The 15,000-nt window shown below is 38.7% G+C and overlaps 1 long non-coding RNA gene across 1 annotated transcript in view; it reads right to left on the bottom strand.

Annotated features, from left to right (window-relative positions):
- Nucleotides 1–7,674: 7,674 nt before the first annotated feature.
- LOC115217340 overlaps nt 7,675–15,000 on the bottom strand; it is an 8,765-nt gene continuing 1,439 nt past the window's right edge. The window contains exon 2 of the long non-coding RNA XR_003882161.2: nt 7,675–7,882. This is a non-coding gene — a long non-coding RNA (uncharacterized LOC115217340). The remainder of the gene's footprint in view (nt 7,883–15,000) is intronic.

Genomic DNA, 15,000 nt, shown 5'->3' with positions numbered 1-15,000 from the left:
TAAGAAAAGCAAAAAATTAATTTTCGTTTAGTTTAGCTTACTAATTTAATTTTAAAATAATTTATTTGGGCAACAATGATGGAGAAATGAGAAAAAAATTGCCTCCTCTGACTTGATTAAAAAATAATACTGATAATAATAAAGTCATGCTAACATGTGTTAAGAGGATTAGATTTATTCAACATTTGGGACTAACATTCGACACACCCATCCCAGAGTAGCATAAACAATTTTAAAGGATTAATCCCTATATTTTAAGCTTATTTTAAGTTTGTAATATTTATGCCAGGCAAATGAAAACAGATGATACATGATGAGGAAAAAATATCTGCTTTTGAAATAATTTTACCTCAAAATAACTTCAATTATTCACCTTTAACTACATTCTCTTTCCTTTTATGATGTATTTTGTTATAAACATAAAATCCATTGGTGAATGAATCAAATATGATTCAAATCTGGTCCAAAACCAACTAAAAGCAGCGTCCTCGATTGTGAATCATCTCAGATTTATGACATGATCTAAAAATAATTTTTTTACCTTTTACTCAAAAGGTCATATTTTACAAATATTGACTTGTTTTGACTTCCACATAAACATTAGCAGGTGAAAGGGTTCACACTTTTCTCTCATAATTTAAAATTTTTATTCCAACACATCTTATCTAGAATTTAACACTTTGACTACCCAGCCAATTTTCCACCATATTTTCTTTTGCACCAGTGGCCTAATTATGTAATTAATTATGCATTTAAAAAAAAAATTTAAAACCAGATATATATTCTGTTTCACTAAGCTACCACATTGATTTAAAGCATGGGTGTCACTGCTGACTCCCACAATACACAACAAATATTATATTCCTTTTGTAATGCAGGAGTCACTGGTGCTACACATGGTAGGCCAAGTGTTAAAATGTCCCTTATACCTATTTCTTTACTACCCACAAGGGGCTAAACACAGAGAGGACAAACAAACGGATTAAGTCGATTATATAGCCCCCAGTGCATAACTGGTACTTATTTAATCAACCCCAAAAGGATGAAAGACAAAGTTGACCTTGGCAGAATTTGAACTCATAACGTAAAGACAGATGAAATACCTATTTCTTTACTACCCACAAGGGGCTGAATACAGAGGGGACAAACAAGGACAGACAAACTGATTAAGTCGATTATATCGACCCCAGTGCATAACTGATACTTATTTAATCGTCCCAGGAAGGATGAAAGGCAAAGTTGACCTCGGCGGAATTTGAACTCAGAACGTAGCGGCAGACGAAATACTGCTAAGCATTTCGCCCGGCGTGCTAACGTTTCTGCCAGCTCATCACCTTCCCTTATACCTCCCATCTTTTTATGGATTTTTTTTTCATTTATTTATTATTGTTTTCCTACAGATTATATTTCAGATTATATTATGTAAGTCTTTCCCACCCTGCCTTTGCACCCTAGCCAACGTACCTGCACACAGTATGTCTCTGTTGGATCTCTTCCCTACCACATACCCTCCTAATACCCCACCTCCCTCTATTTGCATCCACCCACTACATTCCTTCCCCCTCCCATTCTCCCTTCACACCCTCATAAATTTACCCACCCTCTCACCCTTCGCTCCACTTCACTTATATGCACCTCTCTGCAAACTTGGGTGTATCCCTGCCTCTGTCACATCCTCACCATCTTCTCTTCCTCTTCTCTCTCTGGTTTGTACCAGGTATTTATTTCCTCAATTGTTGACTTCAATCTCTAACAAAATCCTGGTCAAGTCTTCACATTTGAACACAGTAATCCAGGTTCCATCCCAAGGCAGAGTTAGTGTTTGAGATTCTGGTATGTATTTATTCCTGCTATGCTCCTCATGTGTCACTAAGTCCACATTGAAGAACCCTCTTTGAAACATCCTCATCCCCTACTCAATAGATTCTCACCTTGCTCTCCTGCACTACCAGCTAGTATATTCTCTCACACCTAGGACACCTTTATTGCTACTCAACACCATCTTTTGCCTTTATCTTATCATCCATCCTCGCTTTGTCAACCTGTGTGTATTTGCATTTATATTTTTTGCCTCGATATCACATTGTAGCAGGAGTGGCTGTGTGGTAAGTAGCTTGCTTACCAACCACATGGTTCCGGGTTCAGTCCCACTGCGTGGCACCTTGGGCAAGTGTCTTCTACTACAGCCTCGGGCCGATCAAAGCCTTGTGAGTGGATTTGGTAGACAGAAACTGAAAGAAGCCCGTCATATATATATATGTATATATATATATGTATATATATATATATATATATATATATATTATATATATATATATATATATATGTGCGTGTGTGTTTGTGTCTGTGTTTGTCCCCCAACATCACTTGACAACCGATGCTGGTGTGTTTATGTCTCCGTCACTTAGCGGTTCGGCAAAAGAGACCGATAGAATAAGTACTGGGCTTACAAAGAATAAGTCCCGGGTCGAGTTGCTCGATTAAAGGTGGTGCTCCAGCATGGCCGCAGTCAAATGACTGAAACAAGTAAAAGAGTAAAAGAGATATGTTATCATCATACAAGTGATGTTGTTCATTTGTAATCTTCTGTGAATACATATCTCACCATTGTGTCATCTGTGTTTGAAGGATTATGGGAAGCTTGCATGGAAACAAGTGAGGGTTGGTGATAAGGAGAGCATCCACCTTAATAAATAATATCCGATCCTTGTAAGTATGGAGATGTAGACATCAAAATGATAATGGACGTCTGAAATAAAAGCTAGAGTCTAAATGAAGAACTATTGTGAGTGGAAAATTGGTCAGCCTGGGTCTATAGTAGAAGACACTTGTTCAAGATACTGCACAGTGGGATTGAACCCAAGACCACATGGTTGGGAAGCAAATTTCTTAACCACACAGCCATGCGATGAGATCAATAAAACAACAATAACAATAATTATCAGTGTAATTGGAAGACTTTGATTGTTCTCCTTCACTCAATATCTTTATACACTTTACAAGTGATTAAAAAAGAGATAATAGTTATTTTTAGGTAAAAAAACAAACAAACCCAGCCTAGGAAATGATAAAAAAAAAACCTCTAGAAGAATACTTGAGATATTTTGACCAGAAGACCATAATAAAATATTTGTTTCTGTTCAAAATAAGACCAATTAACTTAATTTCATGTAATCATTTTGGGAGTTCAGTGAACTTTATAGGAATGACCAGGTAACCAAGTAAAAATACATAAATGGAAATCAGACTAAAAGAAATCTAGATAAAGGCTGGGTACTAATGGAATCTAATCTTTGCCAATTTATTCTGATTTTTTTCTCTCGTTAAGTGCAATGAAATGTTTACATTTTCTAATTGTTGTTTTATTTATTTATTTTCCCAGTAAATGGCCGTTCAGTGAACAAATATCATTTTATGGGATTCCATAATTATTACTTCCTTTCATCTCCCCATGTGAGTCACTAGACTAGTATCTACAGATTCCATGACACAAGCGTGCAACCTAAACCACATGGTTTCAGGATCAGTTCTACTGCAGAGTACCTTGGGTATGTATCTTCATCTGTAGCCCCAGGCCAACCAAAATAAGCCCATTGTATATCATCATTATCGTTTAACATCCGCTTTCCATGCTAGCATGGGTTGGATGATTTGACTGAGGTCTGGCGAACCAGCTGGCTGCACCAGACTCCAATCTAATCTGGCAGGGTTTCTACAGCTGGATGCCCTTCCTAAAGCTGCAAGAACATAACAAAAAACTGTGACTGTTTGTCAGACAGGTGTGATCAAGTCTTGACCACAACTGTCAAATGAACAGGAACATGAAACCGTTTTTGCAGCTTTAATAAAAGAGCATATTGCTCTACCTACGGTATTTGAGTACCATTTTTTCTACCTTGTTTTGCATTTATGTGCTTACTCGTGTGTATATAATAATGTATCACTCACAGCGGAATTGCAGAGAATAGAGTTTCATCTGTTTAAGTCGAACCCAATAATCAAGTCCCTTCATGCCATTTATTTTTTTAGTGATTGATCTTTGTGGTGCTTTGATCCTCATTATGTCTTGTTTTTTGTAGGGGGGACCACAATGGGTAGCAGTATTTGAGGTAGGGACTAGAGAATGTGGAGAAGAGAAGGACAATGGTTTCGCAATCCCTAGATTGAAAAGTTCTGAGGATCCATGAGCACATTCTGCAGGCAACATTGACTTTTTTGTTGATGTGCACACTCCTGCTAAAGTTGCTGTCAACAGTTACACCTAAGTCTCTGATATTATCCGAAGGTTCAAGTAGGTCTCCTGACGGTAGTGTACATAGTTGTTTTGAGTGTGCCCTGGAAAAACTACAAGTAGTTGATAGCTTCCATTACCTAGGTGACCAAGTCAGTAGCAAGGGTCGTTGCTCTGAGAGTGTAGCTGCTAGAATAGGAATAACCTGGGTAAAGTTCAGAGAGCTCCTACCTCTCCTGGTGACAAAGGGTTTCTTGCTCAGGGTAAAAGGTAGACTGTATGATGCACGTGTGCGAACAGCCATGCAATGTGGCAGTGAAACATGGGCCGCAAACTGCTGAGGACATGCGTAAACTTGCAAGGAATGAAGCCAGTATGCTCTGCTGGATGTGTAATGTCAGTGTGCATACTCAACAGAGTGTAAGCATAGTGAGAGAAAAGTTGGACATAAGAAGCATCAGATGTGGTGTACAAGAGAGACGATTGTGCAGGTATGGTCATGTGCTACATACGGATGAGGACAGCTGTGTGAAAAAGTGTCACACCCTAGCAGTAGAGGGAACTTGTGGAAGAGGTAGACCTAGGAAGACCTGGGATGAGGTGTTGAAGCACGACCTTCAAATGTTGGGCCTCATGGAGGCAATGACAAGTGACCGAGACCTTTGGAGATATGTTGTGCTTGAGAAGACCCAGCATGCCAAGTGAGACCGTAACTGTGGCCTATGCCTGTGCAGCATAACCAGCCCATTTAAGAGTACCCTTCAATTAGTGGACAATAAACTGCTGAGACAAGTGAAGACATTGTGGCCAATGACAGTACTGCTTGTTTGGCTCCCGTGCCGGTGGCATGTAAAAAGCACTATTCAAGCATGGTCAATGCCAGTGCTGCCTGACTGGCCCTCATGCTGGTGGCACGTAAAAAGTACTCATTACACTCTTGGAGGTTTGGCATTAGGAAGGGCATCCAGCAGTAGAAACATTACCAGATCAGATTGGAGCCTGGTGCAGCCTCCTGACTCACCAGCCCTCAGTCAAACTGTCCAACCCATGCCAGCATGGAAAGCAGGCATTAAATGACGATGATGATGAGGAGGAATGTCTCAGGAAGATTGGTCATTTCATGAATGACACTGAGAAAGTGCTAGGAAATGTATCGCCAAACCCTCAGTTGTTGATTTGGTACTTCTAAACATCTGCACCCTTTTTCATAATAAATCATACATATTTCTTTGGTAAAGATTACCGTTTTCATATCAGAAAATAGTAATCTTTACTAGAGGAATATGTATCACAATTATTATATTCCTGAGCAACTGTTGTGTAACTGGATTAACCCAACACCATCACAAATGATAGTTTATCTTTCTTTTTAGTAATTCTTCATTTTTCCCCTTCAAGCATATTTTCAGGTGGTTTCATTTTTTTCCTAGCTTTTCTCATTCTTTATACCTCATTTTTTTTCTTCTCTTTTTGTAGCCCTTTTCTCTCTTGGTTGTCAGTGTGTATTAATGACTGAGAGGTAAGTTAGTGGAGCACAAGCTCTTGCTAGGGACTCCCATGTTGAACAGGTCAAAAGATAGCAGCCAAACTAATATGGACCACCTCTTCTCAGAGGTAAAAATTGGGTTTGAGTTGGGCCAACATAACAACCTAGAAGAAAAGTCACAGAAACACTGATGACAATTGAAAGCCAAGAAGCACTAGAAGAGAGGAAGGCCTTCTCTCTCAGGGAAATATAGGACATGGTACAGCAAACTTCAAAAGGAAAAGGCAGGAAACCAATTGAAATAGAAAATACAACCCAGAGTGGAGAACAATGGAGAGAAGTCATTGATGGCCTTCCTCCAAAGGGAGTGAAGGGCTTACCTAAGTGTGACATAAGCTACAAGAGGCAGAGTGGTAACAGGTCTGTAATGCCCTTAGATGTCCAGGGCTGCACCTGCACTAGACTGGAGGTTTCAGTGGACATGTCTCTCCTGGCCTGAGAAGGTCAAGAAACCTCTGAATCACCTCCTGTAATATAAGGATAAAGGCCAGGAACTAATTTTAGGAACGAGTTCCCAGTAGGTGCAGATCATCAGCTGCGTTAATCACATCCCTGCCCATGGGTACTACTGATTGAATGGTCTGGTGAGGATCTTGGATGTGGTCAACGAGTCTGCATACATGCAAACTGTGTTCCACACATTAACTGGTGGCCCAGAGAGAACGACTGAACCTGAAATGCTTAGAGGAAGTAAAAGTCAATGCCTTACTTCCTGCTCCTTACATGTCTCCCTCTTTAGAGCATTTTTGTTTCATTGGGTAGATAGTTTCTATATTCATCATCATCATCGTTTAACAACCGCTTTCTATGCTGGAATGGGTTGGACAGTTTGACTGAGGACTGGCAAGCCAGAAAGCTGTACCAGGCTCCAATCTGATCTGGCAAGGTTTCCTCAGCTGGATGCCCTTCATGTCAACCACTCCGAGAGTGCAGTGGGTGCTTTCTGCGTGCCACCGGCATGAGGGCCAGTCAGGCGGTACTGGCATCGACCAGGCTTGAATGGTGCTTTTTACATGCCACTGGCACGGGAACCAGTCAGGTATTACATGTGATAATATAAATTGCCTTTGTTTTGGCTCTAAAGAGAGTGGGATCTCAGGGAAGACCTACCCAGTCCATGATAGTATGAAAAGTGGATGTAAGGTAATGACTATTTATTAGTGATTGTTATTTGGTGTGGTGCAAAAAGTGAAAAGAAAAGGGGGGGGAAACCCTGCCTGCTGCATAGGTTTTATGCTTCTGTATGCATCATTGTTTCCATTACTGTCTGTGCGAATGTTGCAGAGGAGATGTAATTTTGTATGACGTGGATGGTATCTGTTTATATTGTTCTGTGTTTTGGTTGGTTGTGTTTCTGGAGTTTCGGTAGGTTTCCTTTGATATCATGTGTTGACTTTGTAGTGTTGTTCAGATCTGGTAAAGCAGTTCTGTGATTGAAACTGAAGTGATTAATGTACTGGATTCAAAGCTTCTTCATCATCATCACCACCACCACCATCATCATCTAACGTCTGCTTTCCATGCTGGCATGGGTTGGACGATTTGACTGAGGACTGGCGAACCAGAAGGCTGCACCAGGCTCCAGTCTTGATCTGGCAGAGTTTCTACAGCTGGATGCCCTTCTTAATGCCAACCGCTTTGAGAGTGTAGTGGGTACTTTTACGTGCCACCAGCATGGGAGCCAGTCAGGCGGTACTGGCAACGACCTCGCTCAAATATTTTTACACATGCCAACGGCACAGGTGCCAGTAAGGTGATGCTGGTAATGATCCCGCTTGAACGGTGCCTCTTTCATGCCACTGGCATGGAAGCCAGTTAGCCGCTCTGGATGGCACCCTACTAGCACGGGGCACAACTTAATATGTATAAATAATAAAAAACAAACAAATGTATTTCGTTTTATAAAATTTATTATTATTTTTTTTTTTAACACACAAATCTGCTAAATCACTGTGGCATCTGAGAATCTTTAGTTATTGAAGACAGCCAGGGCATGCTGCAAGATATTCTCATCCTGACTTTGTGTAATTTTTGAGATTGGCCAAAATTATTCCTGAAGGAGTACATACTAATGCCACCATTAGTGCACCAAGAGAAAATTTCTCCTGAAAATAAAAAAAGTAAAAATTGTTATTAAAGCAAAATAAAGCAAACCAAAAAAGCTACTTTTAAACTAAAAACTGTAAAATCCAATGATTATAGGAGATATAGGAAAAATGAAAAAGTTGATACTCATTTCCATTTTCTTTAACTCTTTCCCAAAGCAGAACACTTCAACTTTCAGTTACAATATTTCTGCTGAAATACACTGCTTTTGTTTAGTAGGGTATTAAGAGCACCATCCAAGCGTGATCGTTGCCAGAGCGGCTTTCTGGCCTCCGTGCCGGTGGCACGTAAAAGACACCATTTGAGCGTGATTGTTACCAGCATCGCCTTACTGGCACCTGTGCTGGTGGCACGTGTAAAAGATTCGAGCAAGGTCGTTGCCAGTACCGCCTGACTGGCCCCGTGCCGGCGGCACGTAAAAGCACCCACTACACTCTCGTAGTGGTTGACATTAGGAAGGGCATCAAGCTGTAGAAACTGCCAGATCATGACTGAAGCCTGGTGCAGCCATCTGGTTCGCCAGCCTTGTCATTCGTCCAACCCATGCCAGCATGGAAAGCGGACGTTAAATGATGATGATGATGATATATATATATATATATAAATCTTCTAGGGTTATTTAAAGAATACTCTTGCAATTATATAAATGCAGAAAAGTCTTTGCTAAACAAACAACCCACATATTCTGCTGGACTGCCCTAAGATAACTCATCAAACTCCTGTTTGCCATTGTTCAAACTGATTATAACCCCAAAACATATCTATGTCACACAGGTCATTTTCTTATTTCAACACAGTTGGATTTGTTTTCTTTTTATCACAACTGAATCAAAATGCCGGGTTCAGTGTAACCTGACTGGTTGTTTGTGAACAAAATTTCTTACTAATTTCATTACAACTTAACATCACTCTTATTTCTTTTACGTCATTTCTTATGCATACCATTGTTTATACTTAATACATACAACTATTTTTTTTTTACTAATTTATATCCATTTTTCTTAATGTTTTTTTGTATATTCATTTATATATTATTGCAACAACTGTTTGTATAACTCAATGTTTGTCCTATTTCTGACCAGAAAATCCTAAAATACAAGCATTACAAGTTATGGAGTGATGGAGCTTGCTTAACTGCACAGAAAACTGGCTGTAAGTACCAAGTTCTTGTTCTTCTGCAAACCTTTATTTTACAGATCTTTGTCATAAACACATTTCCTCACAGACAATTCTTTAACAATTGAAAATTCAACCAACTACACTTAAGGTAAAATATATTGTATTTAAATATTCAGAATTGCGATTTTGTTAGTTATAAATTCTTGGTAGCACATGATTATTAATATTTAGCCTGAAATTTATTTACAATAGATAAAATTTAGAGGTTTTTCTCTTATCAATGTTAGGAAATAATCAATGAGATTAGAACAACGGCAATGTAAATTTCAAACTGCCAAACAGCCTTTGTGTATTTTCACTTTGATCATTTATAAAGTCAAACAGTGTTAACAACAAAGTAGTTGCATCTTGTATTATATGAGCATGAAGGCGCATGGCTTAGTGGTTAGGGGCACTCGGCTCATGATCGTAAGGTTGTGAGTTCAATTCCCGGAGACACTTTGTGTCCTTGAGTAAGACACTTTATTTCACGTTGCTCCAGTCCACTCACCTGGCAAAAATGAGTAGTATCTGTATTTCAAAGGGCCAGCTTTGTCACACTCTGTGTCATGCTGGATCTCCCTGAGAACTACGTTAGGGGCACACATATCTATGGATTACTCAGCCACTTGCATGCTAATTTCACGAGCAGGCTGTTCCGTTGATCGGATCAGGTGGGACCCTTGTCGTCGTAACTGACGGAGTGCTCCTTTTTTTTATATGAGCAAGAGTAAGGTTTTTCATCCTGAAGTAAAAGATAATACAAATCCTGCAACAATTAAACACTGTTCAGTATTGATCTATTGAAAAATTGGATTTTAGTTCCAGTTTTGCGACATAATCCCTCAGAAAATCTATTTTCCTACGTCATCATCAGCATCATTTAATGTCTGTTTTCCATGCTGGCATGAGTTGGACAGTTTGACTGGGAACTGGGAAGCCAGGAGGCTGCACCAGGCTCCAGTCTGATCTGGCAGTGTTTCTACAGCTGGATGCCCTTCCTAACACCAATCACTCCAAGAGCGTAGTAGGTGCTTTTTATGCACCACCGGCACAGGACCCATTCAAGTGGCTCTGGCATCAATCATGTTTGGAAAGTGCTTTTTACGTGCCACCTATGTGGGAGCCAGTCAGGAGGCAAGTATCCCCATTTTCCTAGCTCAGAAATTAAAATTAATTGCTACCTGACAGAGATTTAGGTCGGTTATGAACCTTAGGGGCTAATAAAGCTGGATCTTAGCCCCATTTCTATGGCATGTGACTGAGATTGCAGCACCTTTACCTGCTGAATGGGACAACGGTCCCTTGCAGGATTAACCCATTGACAGCTGAGTGAACTGGAATAATGGGAAATGAAGTGTTTTGCTCAAGAACACAACACACTGCCCAGCCTAGGAATTGAAACCATGATCTTACAACTGAGTGCAACACCCTAACCACTAGGCCACGTGTCTGCACAACAGCTACCTGTGAAAAAGAAAGAAAAAAAAATCTGACAGGAACTTCAAAGATGTGAAAGTGCTTCCCTATTCTAAATAGCCACTACAACCACTTTTACTGGAATGTATATAGAGTCAGATAATGATAAATTTGATGTAATTATAACGAGCTTATTTTAAGATAATCAAGGATAGGGGAAGTTGTAGTACTAGTAAGGGGGTGAGCACTGTAACAGCATGTTGCTACATCCACTATTTGTTGGTGATTCCCTACTCCTGGTGGAGGACACCTATGCACCACTCAGATGACAACCCCCACAGCCCATGGGTCTATTTGGGTAGTCATTGCTGGTTATTTCACCACAGTGGGGTAAAAATGATGAAAAGATTTAATTACATGAAAACTGAGATCTAAAAAAAAAATTATTACACAAATGTTCTTAAAATAAATCATTTGTCTACTCAAACTATATTTGTTCAATGCCTTGTTTTTCAAAGCTAGCTTGGGGGGTTTTGATGAGGATAGAGCCAATATTTTATGGCCATTGTTTGTCCTGTTGGAAATAAAATACTCAACTCTCGCCTTAAATGTTCAAATTAAAATTGTTGAGTCACTCAAACTTAATCTATTCCCCAACCAGTTCTTTTACAGAAAGCTTTTTCAATATAATTTCAGATATAAAAGTTAAGCTGTGTAACAAATTGCATACCTAGATTAGATTCATTTTTCTGATGCAAAGGGAAATAACTAAACAACTGCTTAAATCAATGCAAACTGTTAAGAATTCCCAGAAGATTATCTTGATTAAACCTTTAGCATTCAGATTACTGTTGAATGTAATGCTAATTGATTATTTTCAATTAATCATGCACTGTCTCGTAGCTTTGGCATTTTGATGATATAACTGCTTATTTTTAGAATGACATTGTAGAGCAGGTGTGATAGGTCACATCTGGCTGTTTGAACATAAAACATAAAAAACAAGAATATTTGGGCCGGATATGGTCGGTTTCAATAGAATTATCTTATAGTATCCAATCCAGCATGGGTCTCCTGTTAGACATTTGCATGGACAAGTGCTCCGTATGATAAAGTTATAGAAAATACTAAAGAAAATGAGGACTTAGGTTATGAAATTATACACCATCAGTCATGTTTTAGCTCATTGATAACAAAATGTCCTGTTTATATTTTCAACCAAAGATTTTTTTAAAATGTAGTCAATGTATAAACATTGTGTCTAGTTTCAGAAAAATTTCGCCCATCCCTCTTGTAAGCTCACAACCTGAAGGGCAGTAGGTATGCTGTTATCCAGGTTAAAACTCACTGTTCTAAAACAACACTAAAAGTAATACATCTAATTGTAGAAGTAAAAAACCGAGTCAACTAGATTTCATTTACCCCCTTAAAAATGCTAAGTAATCAGTAAATCATAGTAAAGACCCCCTTCAATCATGAATGACCATGGGATTGCACTTACTGTTGCCATCCTTTACCTGTATCCAAGCAAGGTAATATTTCCCTATGGCCAGACATGTTTTTGTGGAATATTGGAAATGAGTGACATTGCTTGCATGACCGTGAAACTCATTTACAGCTATCACTCAGTATCAAGATCAGAAGACACAAAACACATTCACAAGCTTTTGATTGGTCCAGGACCATAGTAGAAGACAATTGACCAAGGTGCCAGGCAATGGGATTGAACCGAAAACCATGTGTCTGAGAAGCAATTTCCTAACCACACAGCCACGCCCGTTGCTTACATAATTCTATGAAGCCATTCTCCTGATTATCAGTTTTATATGTAAACCTATATTTAATGTTCAGAACATTAAAAATAAAAATCGGTGCCCCTCAGCAGAAGTGAAACCTTGGAAGGTGATCAAATTATTCATAACAAGTCTCTTTATTTTCACCATGGATATTGCTGTTTATTTACTTAAAGCAACTCGAAAATACTTGCTTTTTAAGGATCCAAAAATTAAAAAATGCATCCATGCGCCTAACGAAAGGATGAGAAAGGACGAACATCTCAGAAAAATGTATTTTAAAAGTTTTAATAATTTTTTCTTAGAATAAATTCAGTGCCAGGGGAGACAACCAGCTTTCATTGTCAATACAAAACTAAATCTTGTCTCGAATGTACAATGGAAAAAAAATCGATATATTTATATCGAACTAAATGGAGAAGGCCAAATGATCAAGAAGTTCGTTTTATAATCACGAGATTTTGAGTTCAACCCTTCAGTATAGCATTTTTTTTTACCAAATGTCTTATAACAGATCCTTCAAAGCGACTAAGTGAAATCGAAGAGAAGAAAACTGCGTGGAAGCCTGGAATTCAGAAGTCCAACCGTGTCACTGATTTGGCACGAGAACATTAAGCTATTTACGCTAATTTAACGAGTAGGTAGTTCAGTTGATCTTAACAACAATGTTTTTCTTCAAAATCCGAGAGAATCTAATCAAATATGCAAGTTTTTAATTTCAAATTAAAAAGATAATTCAGAATTGTGTTGTGTAAATAATTCATCAAGGAACAAGTTTTAGGAATGGACCAAAGTTTAGTTTCTCAAATTGTAGTAAAAAGAAAGAAAAAAAAGGTCTAGTAAACCCCCTCAAATATATGGCGTCACCTGTTTGCTCAAACCTACGCCTTAAATTAAAAGAAAGAATATAAACATTTGAATGTCAATTGACCAAAGGACCTTCCATTTATGAACCCACATGAAGTAATTCCTAATATCATATTTGATGGCATACAAGACGTACGGGGGAAAAATTATTTTAGTGCATTAAAGCACGAGAGACCCAACTTTGCATAGAGGATCCGGGGTGATTTTTGGAGACATTTTTCTGGGGAAGGAGAAGGGAATGCGTATTGGATGCCATCAAATACAGTCAATTGTTACTCTGTATTATCTCTCTCTATATAAAGCTGAAGTTGTCTGTGTGTGGCAGGTTTGGTAGCCTTCAACTAACACTATCTCCTCTGAGACCCTGCGGCGCAAGTTGACCAAAATTGAGAGTATGATAGAAGAAGGCTTGCTCTTCCTTCTGTAGAAGGAAAAATTCAAATCGGACCATGTTAACACCAAAAATTATTTACATCAAAAAGGTGATTTTTTTCTATGAAAATCCCTATTTTTTAATGATTTTTTTGACTGCTGTGTCGCCATTTTTCGGTGTATTTCAACCTGGAAAATGTTCACTAAAAGAGAATAACAAGCTACATAATGCAAAATTTTTACTTTTCAAAAATTCCAATTCTAAAGGGGCGAAACAAACCCGAGCAACGCCGCCGGGCGATACTGCTAGTATATGATAAGGGGCGTCGTCCACAAGCACTGGAGGCTCTCAGTGATTAGAGAAGACGACTGTTGCTCAATCATAAAATTCTGCAGGGAAAACATAGGCAAGAATGGGATTTTCGAGAAGGGCAAACGCAGTAAAAGATTAGAAAGAATTAAATGGTTGTACTTCTTTGGATGTATTCTAGGATGTTCGCGCTGGGTTTTGGGTAGCGTTTCATCTTTGCAGCTTATGTACTCGGTATCAAATGACTAGACACGCCCCATACAAATCAATATCATTACAAATATTAAATGCTCCCACCTGGTTGAGGATCATACTACATCCTGACCTGAGATGCGGAAGTTTACTTGTATGGGGTGCAGTCTAGACATCCATCTTCAGTGTCCACGTTTCTGCCACCTTTTGTTTACCCTCTTTAGGTTTAATCCCGATTGAATGATTCATGGCAGAAAAAGCATTTCAGCTACGATCATAGTCGTTTAGAGCAAGTTGTTTTACACCTATTACACACATTTTTTTTTTTTTTTCTGATAGGCGTAACGCTTTATATTAACCCCTAAATATATCAAAGACATCGTTGTCCAATGTGTCTTTCCTTTATTTCAAGACTAAACAGAGCGAGATTTGATGGGCTCTGGCTACTATTTCTAGCAAGCTGACAGCAGATTATGGCCATGGCCTAAGACGAGGGCAAGATCTGCACTTACTGATGACACGCTTATCTTAAAGAGATAATCTTTTCTACTTTATTAAGCACAAGGCGTGGAATTTCATGGGGGAGCCGGTCCTCAACTGGTGAGTATTTCGTCGACCTCGACGGGATGAAAGACAAAGTAAACCTCTAACTCGAATGTAAATAATGAGAGGCAATGATATACAATGCAAATGGCTTTATTATTTTTTAAAAAAAAGCGTTAGCATTTAACTGACAGATTGAATATTCATTCTATTGTGCATTGGCGTCCTGTAATTCCTATTCTAAATATTGGAAGTTGGTACTACTAGCGAACAGTGGTCCCTGTGCGCACACGCTAGCTAGTCGTAAGTACTCGATCCTACAACGACTTTTTAACCCTAACCCTAACCTTAGTTTGTTTATAAAAAAATAGTTTATTTAATTAGTTTAAAAAATGATTTACTTTGCGTTCTATTTACTTTGTTCGAAAAATATTATTTAATTTCCTTTGATATGTATTCAGCC

This window comes from Octopus sinensis, linkage group LG11 (genome assembly GCF_006345805.1).
Source record: "Octopus sinensis linkage group LG11, ASM634580v1, whole genome shotgun sequence".
Lineage (NCBI taxonomy): Eukaryota > Metazoa > Mollusca > Cephalopoda > Octopoda > Octopodidae > Octopus > Octopus sinensis.
The sequence above is the reverse complement of the archived record's forward strand: the minus strand, read 5'-3'. Positions and strand labels throughout refer to the sequence as shown.